Raw genomic sequence first — 16,249 nt, 5'->3', positions numbered from 1 at the left:
ACATAAGCAACAGTCATGCAAATCAGCATACTCTTTTATCTTCTCTTTCAGTCACGCATGCTTATTTTTCTTTAGGTGATGCACAGTTGGCCACTGAATGACTGAAAATGTTCCCTTGGCACATCAAAAATCTTCTGAGTTGGCCAATTATGAAACTGGCTAGTTAAAAAAAAAAACTTTGAACACAGGATAATATGTTGCATTCAGATAGCTTAGATTTAGTCAGTATAGGTGATGTTGAGTTTGATGTGTCAAAGGAAATTTGTTAAGATTGGACAAATGGACAGGATTCTGAAAAGAAAAGGGTCCAGGTGAGTGGAAAAGGCAATTTCTTATAAATATATGAAACATATTATCAGTTTCTGAACTTGGATGTATACTATCCAATCTGTAAATAGGAATGAAATTTCAGTTACAAACTGTAGTATTACCATAATTGTTTGTGGGGATTAGGAAGGAGGAGGAGGAGGAGGACTACTTTAGTTCATGTCCTTAAATTTTTCCTTCTCTTGCTGTCTTTCTGCTATAACATAACATGGATTTCAGAGCTCACCCCTTTGGCAATCTCCCAAAATAATTTAAGTGGAACAAGATGGTAGTCATTGTCACAATATAGTCTTGTTATCATGATCAAGAACTGTGGTTTAAAACAATGAACTGCAATTTTACTGTTCAATTTTTTAAAATAAAAGCACTAGCCACAGATACCCAAAGAAGAAAAGTAAGAAATTTCAAGTCATATATTAAAAATACATTATGATGTCTGGAAATTTGCCATCCATCTTCCTAACCTTCTCTCCTAGTCAGCTTCTAGCCCCTAGACCAGGCTATGCAAAAAGAACCAATCAGTTGCTTCATATTCTATCAGTAGGGGTAGCTGCCCCTAAGTTTTGTTGCCTCTTTCTTTAACTGCTGGTTTTTGTTTGTGTGATTTACAGCTCAAGGATGGAATTAAGACCAGAGGCAGTTCCCTATCCATTAGATGAATGATGGAATTCAGCACAGGATGCTCTCTAGGCAAAATTCACTTGCAGAGAGAAAATACAAACAAATAATTCTTGCAAAGAATGTTATTACTGTAGGCAATGGGCAACTCATTAACAAAACTGAGCACAGCGGCAGCACATGGAGTGAATAGCTCTGAATCTCTAGCAGCCTTCTACTCACTCAGGCTTCACATACGACCATGCTGGAAACCAATTTAAATTACACTTAGGGACAGGTTAGAAAGCACACTAGCACTTTGGAATTGGTAGTGTAATTACAGCACTAATGAAGACATCAAATCTAGATGTTATGATCAATTCTGTGTGCAGATCTTGACTCCATCTGATATACAGGTTCAAGTTAACAAAACAAACTTCTTGTTGAGTCCCAGGGAAGTGATGGCTTTATTTTTATTTTATTTAGTTTTTTAGTTGTTTTATTTTCAGTTTGCTTTAAATATATTTACAGTCCCCTCTATCTTCTCATAAAAAATTATGAAAAATAAGTTTCCTCATGGAGAAATAATCAGCACTTGTCATAAACATGGGACACAGTTTACCTCCACAAAGATGCTTTATATTTCCTTTGTACATTTCAGCTGAACTATTTTGGAATTTAATTTTCTACCAGTACAGTAAAAAAAAAATTCTTCCAACTTCCCTTATCTCAGTAATCACGACCATTTGAAAAGAGCATTCTTTTAAAATGCTATTCTTACGTTTCTAAAGCTGCATAATTTCAATTTAAGTTCCTTTTCATGAAGAAAAGACAGGGTGTGATCATCCTCTGCCATTGCTTCATTCATTCAGTTATTATTATCTTCAGAGATCTTCTGTGATGGAGAAGTTGCTGTGGCTCATGTGGAAGAACATGACACATCAAAAGGATATCTCCCTTTGGGAAAATAGTGAGAGGTAAAAACCTGAACGGGGATCTTCTCTGACTACTAAATAATCACAAGCTACCAAGAAGCCTGTCTGTCCAACATACATATGTGTGTGTGTGTTTGTGTATACATGATTATCATTTAAGAGAACCTATATTTCTCAATAATGAAATGTATTGATGTTATACAATGAATCCTATAATTACCACACATCTATGTACTAGACATACAAATCAAAGATATAAGTAAAAAAAATGGTAGTGCATATTCTTTGTTGACATATAGAAATTGTATAGGTAGGCTGTATTTCTATAGTTCACATCTTTAAAGTAGCTTATTTAATGGTCTTTAATACTTTGGCCAAAGGGACCCACAATTTGCTAACTATCTTTCAATGGACTGAGAAGTCATTGTCACAATGTGTTTGCTAATGATTTGCTGTCATATTGGAATGAATGGGGTCCCACTGAGAACTGCTCCCTGAGTTCAGAATGTTTCAGTATTTCTTTCCACCAGCATGTTATGGTTGAAGCCTGCTAGATATTAGGAAGAACATTGTGGAAAATGAAAATGAAGAAAGCAAAACAATTCATAGATCAACAATTCATAGATCATAGATCAAAACAATTCATAGATCAATAGATCAGTATTAAGATACTTTTAAGACACAGAAAGTTAACCCCCACAATCCCACAGAAAAATAGATTCCTTCAGACTAAAAAATCAGGACTGATCTCAGATGATACCTATGCTTCATTTTTGGTGGCCACCCTTGCTTACCAGGTATGCTGCCCTCTCATATCATTTCAATTAATTCAGAAAGTAATTGGAGAAGCCAATGTCTAACATCCCCTTCTGCTAGTGTGTCTCAGAATAAAGATGACGCCAATAAGAATAAAGAAAATCCCCCAAACTTAATTTTATGAATCCTTGAAAATGTCAGAATTCTTATTCTTTCCAAATAAAATAGCCTATAAGAAGGCCTGGGAATATTGTATTTCCAAGAACACCATGATAAATGAACAAATTAGAATATTGCAGATCAGCAGGTACAAAAAGTCTTCTTTAGGTGTTGATGCTTCTTAAGAACCTGAAATGTCAACTGAAGATGGAGACAGTTAAAGAAGGAGATTTTGGCTGTAGCAGGATCTGAAAAAGATGATGTTGAAACATGTATTATAAGGTCACAATGCAAATGCTGTGACTTACATACAGTACTTGCATCCCACTTCTAGATGAAGCATGTAAGAACAATACTTACATTGTAACATTATCACACGTGTACTGTCATTCCCTCTGTCTTTAGGGCTAACTGTGGAAGTCCATGTGTGCTGTAGCCAATTTGAAGCTTATTAGTAACTAATTTTGTTAACATTTACCCATCCACACAATGTGATTTGTCAATTTTGACATCTTTATTTCTTGTAATTAAAATATATCTTGTTTTAAATAGTTCTATAATGCTGAAAAATGGTTTTGGTGGCCAGAGACTCAAAGAAACAGGAGAAATGGTATCCTGTGTATAGAGTATATAGTTGAAAACAAAGCAGGGTTCACTTCCAAATTTTCTGAATGAGAAGGAAAAAAAAGGCTAAAGATCTTGGGGATGTATAAGAGGAAAAAGCTTCAGTAGTCATCCTTGAGGTGTTAGAAGCATATTCTTGTTTTCATCTGGAGATCATTGAAGGATATTGTGTTTTGGGGACAAGAAACACAGTGGGAATTGCTGTAATAGATAAGGGATTTTCATCATCATCTGATCTGCAAAGTGGAAAGCTACCTAGGCCAAATCTGACCTGTGTACCTGGATTCTTTATGGAAGTTGTAACAACATCTTTTTTTCAAGTTTGGCAGGTACAACTCTGAAGGTATATGACATTGTCTAAACTGGAAAATAAGGCGCTTCATTAGAAGGATCATTAGTTTGTTCTAGAATACTAATTCAGCCTTTTTGAGCTTAGTGTTATTTTCCAGATTTTTAATGATCTCAAATTTAATTAATGCAATTAGCCATGGAATCTTTTTCTTCATTTCATCAAGAAATAAGATAGTGAAATATGTGATACAGAGTTTCTCCCTATAACTACGACTGTAAGGAAAGGAAACTCATGGAGCTGAGAATTCCCATACACTCAAATATATAGCAGACTTCTTCCCTCATGATGCTTATCTTCATTTAAAAGATACGTAAATAAACTCTTCTAGAATCTACTAATTGCATGTGGATGAGCGGATACAATGTCATGGATGTGGCTACTAGAAAAAAAAGCAAAAGTTGTTCTAAGCTAGTGCCTTTGCTCTTCTATGCTTATGAATTTGGACAGGCTGCCAGACCACTTTGTTGTATACTGCAGACTCAGTTATTAATAAAGATCACCCTCAGCATATGAGAACCCATATGAAAGATGGTGCCTGTAGAGGAGACTCTCTGTGTTGACAAAAAAGGTCAGTGTGGTACATTTATTAAAGTCTCAAACAGAAAGAAGTCAGAAATGGTTGGCTCTGCAAGTAGGTGGCCATATAAATGTAATAAATAAACAAATATGCAAACAAATGAAAGGAATGAAATATTTGGTGGGGATGTCCGGCTGAAGAAAGAGGAGGCAGAAAGAAGAGGAAGAGCGAAACATGGGGAAGCATGCTGCTGCTGCTGCTGGTTTACAGCATGCCAGTTCTGTGTGATTGGAGCATGGCTTCCTGCTAAGCTAATTGAAGAAGCTTCTGGGGGATATATAAGAAAGCCAATTTCCAGAAAATGAGCTTGCTGAACAACTGAACAGGGTGAGCTGACAGGAACTGGATGGGGGTAGTCAAGAGTAGCAGCATCTGCAGTGGTGTGTGCGTCAGAATGATACAACCAGCTGCACCCCATTTCTATGCATTTCATGTCCAACAGAGCCCAGGGAAAGGCACCTAGCAAAAAATCCACCTCTCTCATTTTCTCTGGAAACCAGGATCAGGCAATGAGATGTTTTCTATAGAGGAATATGGAGAGGGGAGGAGCCACAGAAGCAAGCCTTCCTTTTTAAAAAATATTTTCATCTGAAGAACATGGAGGTGGGGGGAAAAAACACAGCTTTTGTGACCTGCAGGTTATGTGCCATATTTGTTTTTCTCCCTGAAGTTGACAAAAATATTAAATTTACTCTGAATGTTACACTCAGAGAAAATTGGTCTAAGATGTTCTATTGTTGATATATTACTCCAGTTTTGATTGAAAATGGTTTGCTGTAAAGTGCAAGAATTTTGAAATATGAATTCCCATTGCAATCTGAGATATATTTATTAAATGTTACTAACTCAGCCTGGTGAGAGATGGGCTGTTCAATGCATACTGAAGTAGCTCGGTATATGATAACTGCTGCAAGGATTCCATATGGAAAAGATGTTTGATTTATTCCTTGGAAGAATAGTTAACCAAGTTGTAGGAGGACATTTTGCTGTCCAGGATAACTTCCTATTTAAAAAGGAAATCTGATGTCAAATTCATTTCTAATTAATACAAAATTTGTACCACATCCCAATTTTGCTTTTTCTTCTACATATAAAGTATATAACTGAACTTTATAGAAAAGTAGATTTCTAGTATTGCTTCAATTTATTGTAGTTTATAGTTTTAGTTAGTGATTTATGCTATGTTAACTAGGTATTTTTCATTTCAAGCTTAACAGGGATTTTCAGTTCTTTCTTCAAAAAGTAATATATAATTTTATAAAAATGATATATTGGAAAAATGTAATTGTAATGATATTTTAGATTCCTTGTTTACCCATATTCCATTTTTTTAAAATTGGAGTTTTCTATTTCTTTCTGTTTACATTCTTTCTTTAAAATATCTAATATTTTTTTTTTCAGTTGGGCAATTAAGTGTACCAATCTGGTCAGGTGAATTCCAGGGTATTTTTATAGTACTTGTTTAGCTCATGTTTGAATCATATGGAACTCAGCCTGGGATGTGTATTAATGCAGATTCAGAATACAGAAGGCTAAATCTATCACAAGTTTACAGCTGTAACTCAGACTTCCCCACTGCAGTGCTTCCAGACATGGTTGCACAAACAACTGTGCTGAGGCTCCTTCTCCTTCTTGTTTGATATGGCTGCTTGTTGAAATCTACCATAACAGTCCATAGCTCTGTCCTCATTGATGATGATGAAGTCAAAAGCTGGTTCTGAAGGTGGGATGGTTGGGCTTTTGCTAGGTCCATAAAGTGATGTACATTGCCTTCAGAATAAGCCCTGAACAGGAGTAAAATCTTTTCAAATTTGAAATAATTTCTGCCAGCTCTGAAGATGAAAATGTAAGAAGGGTGAGATTTTCTTTCTCTTCATGCCCTATCCTGACATATCCTGAGGAAAACATTGTTTTAGAAAAAATAAACAGGCATGTACCCAGTGTCAACTGAACATATAGGCAATAGTCTTCACAGAAAGTTATTTGTTCCCATAACTAGACTGACTACCTTCCTATGCGAATGGCAGATTGGGATTTGGGATTTCTTTTAAAATAAAACTACAATATAGTTATTTAGTCTATTCCCTGCCCAACCCCCACATTAATTATACATCTTGACATGCATCAGAGCCAGTTTGGTCTAGTGGTTAAGGTGCTGGGCTAGAAACCAGGAGTCTGTGAGTTCTAGTCCTGCCGTAGGCATGAAAGCCGGCTGGGTGACCTGGGGCCAGTCACTCTCTCTTGGCCCAGCTCATCTCACAGGGTTGTTGTTGTGGGGAAAATAGGAGGAGGAAGGAGTATTTGGTATGTTCGCCACCTTGAGTTATTTATAAAAATAATAAAGGCAGGATAAAAATTACATAAATAAAAAAATAAAATAAAAATATTAATGAATATAATTTTTATAGTAAAATTCAATGCATAATAGAATTCAAAGCCCAACTATACAAAATCCCTTTATAGGTTAAGCACTGATAATAATATTGAGTGACTTTGTTGTGTGTATGTGTGTGTATACACACACACACAAACACACACACGCATGCATGCTTGACTTTGGTTTTTTGTGACATTGGCTAATTTAGTTGGGCATCCATTTAAGTTAATTATGAGATTATCCATTGTTCATAATAGATTATGATGAATTAATTACAAGAATGCTCATTAAAAGCATGTCTGCTGTATCAGCATATTAGAACTACACAGCAGGGAGAATAGGTTTGGTGTATTGTTATACTAAAGGCAAGCTCTCATTATGATCAAAGTCATCTGGGTGAATTAGAACAGTGGAAGCTTTACAGGAGATAAAATATCTCATGACCTCCAGAATTTGGACTAACTTTCTGAGTGCTGAGGCTTTAAATTTGCATAAGGGCCTAAACTTAGATTTAACTGAATTAGTTTCAGAAAAGGCATCTCCAAGCAGGTGATGGATTCAGTGGATACTCAATGTTCTTGCATAGTTACATGTCACTGAACAGAGAGCATGATGTTTTGCTTTGATCATTTTTAACTGAAAAAAAGCAATGTATTTTTGTCTCTTTTCACTGTGTCTGCATTCTTCTATGTTTATTTCTAAATTCTAAGCTCTTTGGGATGGAGATCTGTCCCCACATTCTTTATAAAGTGTCGTATATATGGATGATGTGGGAGTAATAACAACTAATGAAAAGCAGGAATTCTGAACTCAAGTTCTCCTAGGAAGAGTATGGTTCCATTCATAGAAATAAGAACATTAAGCCTATTCCTAATTCTCAGTCTTAGTCCTAGACCACCTATTATAAGAAAACTGGTTGGACTTGGGTGGAATACATTATTGTAGTGAACAATATGTTGATGTATATAACTTAAAATAGAAGGTTGGTGGTGAAACAGTGCAGGACATTTCTCAGCAATTAGGGATGTATTGTGGTTTGGATCCAAAGCTAAAAAGGTGCTTTGGAGAGGGCATGGAAGTGTCATTGGTGCCTCCTTAACTCAAATGCATATGTTGCTGGGATCATGCAACTACCATGGAAGCCCAGGAAAAAATGCAGCCTCTTTAACAAAGTGATGACAGGTCTGCTGGGTAAACCCACGTTCCTTCTAAAACAGTGTTTTCCAAACTTGGCAACTTTAAGATGGGTGGACTTCAACTCCCAGAATTCCCCAGCCAGAATGTACAGGACAGTTGAGAATTGCATATGTGGATCTGATTGGGGTAAATTGTAGGGGTGACATGGAAGTATGATTCACATTTTCTTTTACTTATTTCTTTTATTCTGTTTTAACATATGGTCTTACTACTGTTCTGTGTTTTATATATTGTATTCTGATATGGCCTAATGGCTAATTAATAAAGTATTACATTACAACTAGGCTTCTGTCCTCTGAATATACTCCAGCCTCTGTCCTTCCTAAAATGTGGTGCCCAGAATTGGACACAATGTTTTAGGCACTGTCTAACCCATACAGACTGCAGAGAAATTATGACTTCTTCTCCTGAACTTGTCCCTGTGCTTCTGCTTATGCGGCCTGGGTTGAATTTGAGCTTTTTGCAACTGCATTGAACAGTTGGCTCACATTCAATGTGTGATCTATCCAGACAGCCAGAGAGCCTTTTCAAATGTACTGTTGCCAGCATGGTTCTTCTTCCCCACCTTCTGCTGTCCTATATTTATGCCTCTGATTTTTCCTACCTGAATGTAGGATTTTGCATTTGTTCCACTACAAATTTCATCTTGCTGTTTTCTTTTCACCTATTGCCCCAGCTTTTCAAAATGCTCTTAAATCTTGATATTGCCTCTAAAGTGTTTGCTATCCTATCTCTGTGTTATCTGCAAATCTGATTATCATATTTTATAACCCCTCATCCAAATAATTTACATGTAAGTTGAACAGGAGAGGGCCTAGAACAGCACTTCTCTCATACCCGATGCAGCGCTATTGATGTACACATTGGGTAGGGTTGTTCAACCATCTCTGTAGCCTTCTAACTGTAACATAGTCAAGGCCATATTTGGCCATCTCTTCTAGAATCTCATGGCAGACTTTATCAAATGCTTTCCTGAAGTCAAGGTCCATTATGTCCACTGCATTGCTGTGGTCAATTAAACTGGTTACTGTCTCAAAAAAGGAGACTGACTGTGGATAATTTACTTTGGTATTTAGCATTTCAGACTAACTGACAGTGGTAACTTATTTAGTGAAGTTTTTTCAGGCCTGAATTCCATTCCAATTTTCTACTTTGCACTGAGCACAGATCCAGGCTAATCCACACATGTCTTCTGGAACAGAAAATCTTGTGTGCATTACAAACCTCTACAAGAACCTGAGAAGAATATATCTACTGATTTAACAAATGACTGGTGTGCTTGACATTTTGCTCTGCTTAAGTGTTCAGATGAAAGATGGTAAAAGCTGGAAAGGAGCCTGGATTCTTTCCAGGAAGCAAAAAACTGAAAAAAAGCTGTTCAGCTTGAGATAAAACAACAACAACAACAGCTGCTGCTGCTGTGAGGCTACAGAGGACCCTAACTCCTCAGACAGAAGTACTGATTATCCAGTCCAGCTTTTTGTGCAATTCATTACAGATGTGCACACACGTGCACACACACCATTTAACACATTCACAGCCACATATAAGACATTTCTAATGACCTCCTTTGCACTTTCATGATCCTAATGCAAGGCTTTAACATTTATACAGCAGCTTAACTGAAAATGTGGATTTTGTGTATTTATCGAAGATCATGCTCTTTAGCGAGCGTTTGGGAAATAAGAATGTCAGTGAAATTAAATATTTTGCGTGGTTTAAAGTATTAATTCCTACCATTTCACTGCTCAGTGACTTAGCTGTCTAAAACCTACTTGCCTTCCTCATTGATTCTCTTGGCCAATTTACATAGCCGTCTCTTTAACTAATTAGGACTCCTTGTTTGCTCTGCTATATAGCATTGAGACCTTTGAGCAACCTTCTACTTTATCATGTACATCTCTGGGGAACTGCATTTTCACCTCCCATTTGCTTGCTATACTCTTTTGAAGTAATAACTCTCCCACCATTGAGATGAGACAGCTCATAAACTGTTTATATCTAAGGGGGATGATTTAAGTTACTGATACGGCTTTTTTAAAAAGGTAAATAAGGTATGATCAGAATGTTCTGAGTGCATGAATAAAGTTGTTCTGAGTAAAGTAAACATAGGGAGGCATAAATATGGAAACTTTTTTTTTTTTCTGCTGGAAGTAAGCTGCAGAGGAACAGTATCCATGGTGACAAATTGTTTTCTTAAGTGTTTGGCAGAGTCAGAAGGTCAGGCTTAATTGTTCTCAGGTTGGGGTGTGGAAAAGGATGACCAAATAAGAAAAACCTGCTGCATGCTTGGGGGAACTTGCCTGGACTTGCCACCAGAGGTTTCAGTTTCTGTTTAGCCCAGCTCAGCAGCAGCTCTTTTGCTCAGCGCGTGTGCGTGTATGAGCTTGTAAATATGCCTTCTTGTATTTAAGGACTTTGCCAATCCAGGGCTCTGGATAAGAAAACTGTTTATGTTCTGTGCTTTGTTTAAATACACTTATTTTTGTTCAAATGCCTGGTGTCTTCTTTCTGATCTCTTGGGCCAAATGCCTTCCAGCTCACTGCACAAATGCCAACAATCTGGCCCAAAGAGTTAAGGAACAATAATAACAATAATAAGACCCAGAGTCAGTGAGAGTCAGGCAGTATACAAATTTAAATCATCATCATCATCATCACAGGAAGCTCTGGCGTGGGCTGGTCCATGAAGTCACGAAGAGTCGGAAGCGACTAAACGAATAATCAACAACATCATCATCTTTTGAAACTGTTGGATTCCAGAGCTAGGTTATAGCTTGGACATACCCTTATAATGATAATTGGGAGCTGTAACTCATCAAAAATCCACAAATACACTTATGGAAATTGTTAGCTTGTAGGCAACTTGAAGGTAACATAACCCTGTTCATCAATTTATTGATTAGCCTATTGATCATATCAAGACACAACCCAACATCACTTAACAAAAGTATAAACTAGGTATAAATATACCAAATTACAGAACGAAGTATATTAAAATAAATGTATCACTTTTACATGTGACTCTGACCTGTGCTATGTAATAAGTTCCCAGCTGAACAGCTTTGACTAGAAACTTGGCAGTCCTACTGGCTACATATTTATTAGCATCCTTAAGGAGGTAGGACAATCTGCAATGTGCAATGTCTTCTATATCGTGGGCTCCACATATATAATTCTTACCATATTGCACATGGTGGAATGGTCCATACTTTGCCATGGAGTCCAGGAACTCAAATCTTGTTGCAGTAAGGGCTGTTCTTTGATATGGTGTCAACGCATTGCCTGATATTCTTCTGTTTGGAATGTTGTGTTGTTCCTGGCCAACCATTTAAAGATCTGGTCCTTGCAAGCAACTCTATATTAGTTTGGACACTAATATCCAAGATTCTCTGTTTGAAGATTTCCTTTGCCTGGTGACTGGTCAAGAGTAGATATTGGATTGATAGTCCATGCTGTGCGATGACTTTAGTCAGCCAGAAACTAGATTAGGCAGTTAGAAAGAGTGATGGAGAAATCAGAACTTCCAGCAATATTTGGAAATGTGGTGGTACAATCCTGGAGGTTGAATTTAGATTGCTGCATTGGGTGTTGATAAGATTGAGAAGAAGCATTTGAAGCTCACATGAGCACAGCAGCATTTTGCTCCAGCTATTTTTCAGGCTTCTGTATGAGCCTGAAAAAAAGGATGCTGCTGTTTTAAGGAATCCACACTTTAAAAATTAACCTAATTTTTAGGTTTTACGAAAACCTAATTTTTAGGTTTTACTAAAACTTAATTTTTAGGTTTTACTCCTCAAGCAATGGCACCTTTTTCTCAGGCTCCCATAGAAGCCTAAAAAGAGTATTTTTAATCAATAATAGGGAAGTCTACTCATGTGAGGTCCAAAGTATTTCTTCTGAATCACTTTCAAAGGGTACACAGCCCTAAAGTCTGGAAACATCAGAAATGTTGTATGCCCTGCAACTATTTGGAGCAGTGCTTGAATTTCAGGGGTTTCTGTAAAAAGAACAATTCCATTACAATTTAAGGCCCTTTAAAATCTTTAGTGACTCTATTAAGAATGTTATAAGAGAAGAATGTATTATTTAACAAAGGAAGATAGGTGGAGTCCATGGTGCTCTCTGATCCTTGTTGTTTTCTTGCAGACGTTTCATTGCCAGACTAAGCAACATCTTCAGTGCAAAGAAGGAGTGGGCCTTGCTCTCTGTTTATATACTGTGGTTTGTCCAGCTTGTGTTGGTGGAGGTGTTGTTCTCTCCTTAGGAGTTCCTTGATTGGGCTGTTGTTTGCTGCTTGGTTGATTGACTGAGTTAATAGTTCCTTGATTAGGGTATACTGTGCTGTTTGATGGTTCATCTGGTGTTAATCCTAGTGTTGATTTTTGCATGTCTGGGTGTTGATTGCTGGCAAGGGAGTGTACTGGTCTTTTGGCTTTTCTATTGTCTCTTTTGAATGGTATGTAAATGTAGTTTACCTCTATGTGTCTCTTGATGGCTGCTTTGTTTGAGTGCCAGGCTTCCAGGAATTCTCTGGCATTTTTGGATTTGGCTTGGTTTAGGATGCTCACAGTTTCCCAGTTGAAAGTATGGTTGAGTCTGTCCATGTGTTGTGAGATTAAGGAGTTTTCATTGTGTCTTCTGACTGCTAGTGGGTTTCATGGATGTGCTCTGCTAGTCTTCTGCCTGTCTGTTCTACATAGTGGCTGTTACAGTCCTTACACTGTCTGTAGGTTGAGTCATGGCAACTGGATTTCCTTCTTTTTGGTAGAAATGTTTCGCTGTTTGTCCAAGCAGATTCTTCAGTCTGGGCAAAGGTTGGTGAGGGGACCCCATATATGTTTTCCAGGGTGGTTGCATTGTCCCTACACCTGAATGGCTTGTTAATTGTGCCATGGAGGTGTGGATTGTCGTTGGGATGTCTTACTCCTAGATCCTTTGTTGATCCCCAAGTGGATCATTAAGAGTGGCCTTCCTGGTGGTCTTAATCTTCCTGGGGACTGATGAAAGAGCAGCATGAAAAATGGGGGACAAGTTGTGTCTGAGGCCTCCGCCTCTATTGCGGGAAGGATTTTCCACTTTGGCCTGAATGGATTCCATAACCCCTCTCTCAAGCCACCTATCTTCTCTGTCCAAAATATGAACATAGTTGTCCTCAAATGAGTGTCCTTTTTCTTTTAGATGAAGGTAAACTGCTGATTCTGGTCCGGTGGTGTTGCTCCTCCTGTGTTGGGCCATCCTCTTGTGTAAAGGCTGTTTGGTTTCCCCAATGTAGAGCTCAGAACACTCCTCACTGCACTGGATTGCATATACTACATTGCTCCTCTTATGCTTTGGTGTTGGATCTTTAGGGTGTACATACATCCTTACACTGTATGTGGTAGATGAGTCCTGTTTTTCCTACTGGATCTTTTGGTTTACCTAAGATGTTTTGGAAAGCTTTAGTTGGTTGTTTTACCATAAATCAAAAACATCTCAGAAATGGGTCTATGGATGTGAAGAGAGCTGTAACATCGAATGACACCATAATTTAATCCTCTTCTATTTTTAGGTCTTTGATTTTCTGGACGCACTGTAGTGGGGAGTTGATAGAATATTCGCTGTCCTCTGTAAGATGCCTAAGTTCCTTTGTCAGCTCTTTAGCTATGTTGTAAGTGAGAGTCCCTGCTAATGGTGCAATTGGCCGAAGCGGTATGCCCAGCTTGTGTATTTTGGGGCTTCTGTAGAAGTGTGGGAGGATGGATCCACTGCTTTTCATCTGCCTCTTTTCTTCTTTTGTGATTTGGCCTTTCTTGGTGAGGTTAAGAGTTCTTTTGGCCTGGTTGTCCAGTTTCTGTATGGGATTGGTGTTTACTGGGGTGTACGTTTCTTTGTCCTCAAGTAATTCTTTGGCCTTTTGTATATTGCGATCTGTCCATAATGATGGTGGTGTGGCCTTTGTCTGCTGGGAGGATGATGATGGTTTGGTCCATCTTTAGGTTCTGAGGGCTGCTCTGTCCTCTGCTTTCAGTTGGTTCTGTTTCCACGTCCTTCTGGTTTGTGGTATGATTATCAGTCTTACGTTCTCTTGGGTTTCTGTGGTAAGCCCTGTAGTTTTCAATGCTGCTTCTAAGGCTGCAAAGAATTCTAATTTATTCACATCTTCTGTGTTGTAATTGAGGCCTCTCTGTAGGATATTGTGTTCTGCAGTGGATAATGGGTGGCTGGACATGGAAGATATTTTAGAATCTGTCTGAAAGGCCTACAGTTATCAGCCTAAAGAAAACAGCTTGTGCTATCTATGAATCTCCTGGGTGTGGATGAATGGGCAGGAGAGTGATACATCCCTGTTGTCACTTCACCACTGGAGGTAATGATCTCAGACTCATGGGACAGGTAAAGCCTGACAGGTCCACCAGCTAGACATTTATATATAGTGTATGAGAAGTAATTATGATGGATCAACAGGAATCAATTAACATGGTGACTTCTTTGATTAAAAAATCTGATTTGGGTCTTCACACTTTTTCTTATTATATTTACTCTGTGTCTGCTTCAAGTTAATATGGTTGTTGCTTATAGCATTTGCTTCAATGGTGTATCTGTGTTTTATGTTCAGAGAATAAAAGACAACGTATGAAGTGGTATATGAATCTGGTAGGAGCAAGGATGGTTTGCAATGGTAGAAAGCTATGGAGAATTATGGGGAAAGTATGATAACAAGTACGGAGAGACCCAGTTTGGTGTAGTGATTAAGGCATCAGATTAGAAACCAGAAGACTGTGAGTTCTAGTCCTGCTTTAGGCACAAAGCTGGCTGGGGGACCTTGGGCCAGTCATTCTCTTTCAGCCCTAGGAAGCAAGCAATGGCAAACCACTTCCTAAATCTTGCCAAGAGAACTGCAGGGACTTGTCCAGGCAGTCATCAGGAGTCAAAATTGACTTGAAGGTACAAAATAATTATCGACAATTATACTGAATGGTAAAAACTAGTTGCAGCTCTTTTTTTTTTCTTACTGCAAACCTTTCTTTGGTTTACTTTTTTGCACTCTAACATTGCTTACTCCAAAAAGGAATATGACAGCTCTTTTTATTTATGTAATGCCTGTGTGATTGGCGATTCTTGAGAGCAGCACTATGGGTCCTATTAGAGATGGATAAGTCAAATTTAAATCTTTAAATACATGAACAAAACAAGCAACTTGATGATATGGACATCTGTTCAGGATCAAGAGAAAGCTAATCTATACATATATTTCATTGTCATTCATCACTAATAACCTAAAACCCTTCTTTTTGCCTGAAAGAAAACCCAGCTGTTTAAAATATAGTTAAAATTTCACATAAATAATTATACTGGTATGTAAATAGGACAGCTTTTTCAGCTTCTGATTAGAACAAAATTTTCTACTTTGTCTAAATCTGAAAAATGCTATAGATCCATGGTTTTTATTATAAACCTTTTCTACAGAAAGTTTCATCTTTGATGGTTGGCATCCTCATCTTCAATCTCTTGCCCTGGAGAACAGCTGCCAATCACCACTTTAACCCAGTGGAACTTTAGGCTGCTTCTTTTATAATTCAAACCTTTTCCCTCCTTTTAATTCTGGAAGTTAGGCCTTGGAAAAATGGATCAGAGAAGAATGCCTTACCTCACATCATCCAGTTATTCTGTGTATATCTTTTAAAGTATTTTTGAAAAGAAACTGTTCTCAAGTTGTGCAAGACCCCAAGTGTCTCACTGACTTCAGTCATCATGTTGGCTGCTTAGGGAGTAAGGAAAGGAGGGAATTGTGTGTGTGTTTAGTAAAGTAAGGTTGCTGTCACAGCAGTCAAAACGTGATGTATAGGTCTTTGCTCCTGCTGTGGTTCTGAGAAGCTGCCTTGACAGCAAATCCACTTGACTTATGTGCTGTAGAACACAAGAATTAGATCTGTTTGCTTCTTTCTTGCTTTTCTGGATATCAGGTAGCTGGAAAAAAAATTCAGATCGTTCACTAGGGTGAAACACTTGCATTGGCATTCAGTGCAGTCTTTTGCACTTGCTGCCAGATTTTTCCTTCTGGGAGATGAAACTATGCTATAAAATGTCTTGTATCCTGGTTTTCCTGCTGGCTTTTGACTTTTGCCTGAGACTGGATTACTCCTCCAGATTGCCTGCTTAGAAAAAGAAGGGGTGAAGCTTCTTCCCATTATGACTGGAAAATGTTCCTGTTTATATGGGCAGGCATAACTAAAGAATCTCACAGCAAAGACATTTTAGCATGCATTGGCAGATTTTTGTCAGCATGAATGAAGGGTGTAGAAATGCTGCATGGGGAAAGTAGGCTTTCTTCCTACAGCATCACTTTAATTGCTTTGTGCTGTTCA

Source organism: Candoia aspera, chromosome 2 (assembly GCF_035149785.1).
Source record: "Candoia aspera isolate rCanAsp1 chromosome 2, rCanAsp1.hap2, whole genome shotgun sequence".
NCBI lineage: Eukaryota > Metazoa > Chordata > Lepidosauria > Squamata > Boidae > Candoia > Candoia aspera.
Note: the sequence above shows the minus strand (reverse complement) of the source record.